The sequence below is a fragment of the Spea bombifrons genome, chromosome 3 (genome assembly GCF_027358695.1).
Source record: "Spea bombifrons isolate aSpeBom1 chromosome 3, aSpeBom1.2.pri, whole genome shotgun sequence".
Lineage (NCBI taxonomy): Eukaryota > Metazoa > Chordata > Amphibia > Anura > Pelobatidae > Spea > Spea bombifrons.
Genome location: NC_071089.1, coordinates 123019055 through 123021554, shown reverse-complemented (window position 1 = coordinate 123021554; position 2500 = coordinate 123019055). Strand labels below are relative to the sequence as shown.

General features: G+C 50.5%; 5 non-coding genes and 2 pseudogenes across 5 annotated transcripts; all 7 read left to right on the top strand.

Annotated features, from left to right (window-relative positions):
• Positions 1-74: 74 nt before the first annotated feature.
• LOC128485928 (5S ribosomal RNA) lies at positions 75-193 on the top strand. Its single transcript, XR_008352254.1, has one exon. It is a non-coding gene; the product is annotated as a 5S ribosomal RNA (ribosomal RNA).
• A 302-nt stretch (positions 194-495) lies between these two features.
• LOC128487627 (uncharacterized) lies at positions 496-604 on the top strand (annotated as a pseudogene).
• A 215-nt stretch (positions 605-819) lies between these two features.
• On the top strand, positions 820-938 carry LOC128485865 (5S ribosomal RNA). Its single transcript, XR_008352192.1, has one exon. It is a non-coding gene; the product is annotated as a 5S ribosomal RNA (ribosomal RNA).
• A 309-nt stretch (positions 939-1247) lies between these two features.
• LOC128486832 (5S ribosomal RNA) lies at positions 1248-1366 on the top strand. The gene has a single exon (XR_008353110.1). It is a non-coding gene; the product is annotated as a 5S ribosomal RNA (ribosomal RNA).
• A 251-nt stretch (positions 1367-1617) lies between these two features.
• LOC128487072 (uncharacterized) lies at positions 1618-1726 on the top strand (annotated as a pseudogene).
• A 209-nt stretch (positions 1727-1935) lies between these two features.
• Positions 1936-2054, top strand: LOC128485382 (5S ribosomal RNA). Its single transcript, XR_008351720.1, has one exon. It is a non-coding gene; the product is annotated as a 5S ribosomal RNA (ribosomal RNA).
• Positions 2055-2288: 234 nt separating this feature from the next.
• Positions 2289-2407, top strand: LOC128485854 (5S ribosomal RNA). Its single transcript, XR_008352181.1, has one exon. It is a non-coding gene; the product is annotated as a 5S ribosomal RNA (ribosomal RNA).
• The last annotated feature ends 93 nt before the right edge of the window (positions 2408-2500 follow it).

The following is a 2500-nucleotide window of genomic DNA, read 5'->3' as shown; positions in this document are numbered from 1 at the left end:
AGCAGCAGCAGCAGCAGCAGCAGCAGCAGCAGCAGCAGCAGCAGAATAAGAGAAGTAAAATAAAAAACTTTCACACCTGCGGCCATACCACCCTGAAAGTGCCCGATCTCGTCTGATCTTGGAAGCTAAGCAGGGTTGGGCCTGGTTAGTACCTGGATGGGAGACCGCCTGGGAATACCAGGTGTTGTAGGCTTTTAATTTTTTCTCACAGTCCGGGGAGAGCTTTTTGCCATGTGTTTCTTGCTCATCATCAAAGCTTTAAACCCTTATTTGAACCTTCTCACCTTCTCTGTCCTGTCCCAGGGCTTATAATTCTTTTTGTCTGACGACAAGCAGCAGCAGCAGCAGCAGCAGCAGCAGCAGCAGCAGCAGCAGCAGCAGCAGCAGCAGCAGCAGCAGCAGCAGCAGCAGCAGCAGCAGCAGCAGCAGCAGCAGCAGCAGCAGCAGCAGCAGCAGCAGCAGCAGAATAAGAGAAGTAAAATAAAAAACTTTCACACCTGCGGCCATACCACCCTGAAAGCGCCTGATCTCGGAAGCTAAGCAGGGTTGGGCCTGGTTAGTACCTGGATGGGAGACCGCCTGGGGATACCAGGTGTTGTAGGCTTTTAATTTTTTCTCACAGTCCGGGGAGAGCTTTTTGCCATGTGTTTCTTGCTCATCATCAAAGCTTTAAACCCTTATTTGAACCTTCTCACCTTCTCTGTCCTGTCCCAGGGCTTATAATTCTTTTTGTCTGACGACAAGCAGCAGCAGCAGCAGCAGCAGCAGCAGCAGCAGCAGCAGCAACAGAATAAGAGAAGTAAAATAAAAAACTTTCACACCTGCGGCCATACCACCCTGAAAGCGCCCGATCTCGTCTGATCTCGGAAGCTAAGCAGGGTTGGGCCTGGTTAGTACCTGGATGGGAGACCGCCTGGGAATACCAGGTGTTGTAGGCTTTTTCTTTTCTCACAGTCCGGGGAGAGCTTTTTGCCATGTGTTTCTTGCTCATCATCAAAGCTTTAAACCCTTATTTGAACCTTCTCACCTTCTCTGTCCTGTCCCAGGGCTTATAATTCTTTCTGTCTGACGACAAGCAGCAGCAGCAGCAGCAGCAGCAGCAGCAGCAGCAGCAGCAGCAGCAGCAGCAGCAGCAGCAGCAGCAGCAGCAGCAGCAGCAGCAGCAGCAGCAGCAGCAGCAGCAGCAGCAGCAGCAGCAGCAGCAGCAGCAGCAGCAGCAGCAGCAGCAGAATAAGAGAAGTAAAATAAAAAACTTTCATACCACCCTGAAAGCGCCCGATCTCGTCTGATCTCGGAAGCTAAGCAGGGTTGGGCCTGGTTAGTACCTGGATGGGAGACCGCCTGGGAATACCAGGTGTTGTAGGCTTTTAATTTTTTCTCACAGTCCGGGGAGAGCTTTTTGCCATGTGTTTCTTGCTCATCATCAAAGCTTTAAACCCTTATTTGAACCTTCTCACCTTCTCTGTCCTGTCCCAGGGCTTATAATTCTTTTTGTCTGACGACAAGCAGCAGCAGCAGCAGCAGCAGCAGCAGCAGCAGCAGCAGCAGCAGCAGCAGCAGCAGCAGCAGCAGCAGCAGCAGCAACAGAATAAGAGAAGTAAAATAAAAAACTTTCACTCCTGCGGCCATACCACCCTGAAAGCGCCTGATCTCGGAAGCTAAGCAGGGTTGGGCCTGGTTAGTACCTGGATGGGAGACCGCCTGGGAATACCAGGTGTTGTAGGCTTTTAATTTTTTCTCACAGTCCGGGGAGAGCTTTTTGCCATGTGTTTCTTGCTCATCATCAAAGCTTTAAACCCTTATTTGAACCTTCTCACCTTCTCTGTCCTGTCCCAGGGCTTATAATTCTTTCTGTCTGACGACAAGCAGCAGCAGCAGCAGCAGCAGCAGCAGCAGCAGCAACAGAATAAGAAAAGTAAAATAAAGAGCTTTCACACCTGCGGCCATACCACCCTGAAAGCGCCCGATCTCGTCTGATCTTGGAAGCTAAGCAGGGTTGGGCCTGGTTAGTACCTGGATGGGAGACCGCCTGGGAATACCAGGTGTTGTAGGCTTTTTCTTTTCTCACAGTCCGGGGAGAGCTTTTTGCCATGTGTTTCTTGCTCATCATCAAAGCTTTAAACCCTTATTTGAACCTTCTCACCTTCTCTGTCCTGTCCCAGGGCTTATAATTCTTTCTGTCTGACGACAAGCAGCAGCAGCAGCAGCAGCAGCAGCAGCAGCAGCAGCAGCAGCAGCAGCAACAGCAACAGCAACAGAATAAGAGAAGTAAAATAAAAAACTTTCACACCTGCGGCCATACCACCCTGAAAGCGCCCGATCTCGTCTGATCTCGGAAGCTAAGCAGGGTTGGGCCTGGTTAGTACCTGGATGGGAGACCGCCTGGGAATACCAGGTGTTGTAGGCTTTTTCTTTTCTCACAGTCCGGGGAGAGCTTTTTGCCATGTGTTTCTTGCTCATCATCAAAGCTTTAAACCCTTATTTGAACCTTCTCACCTTC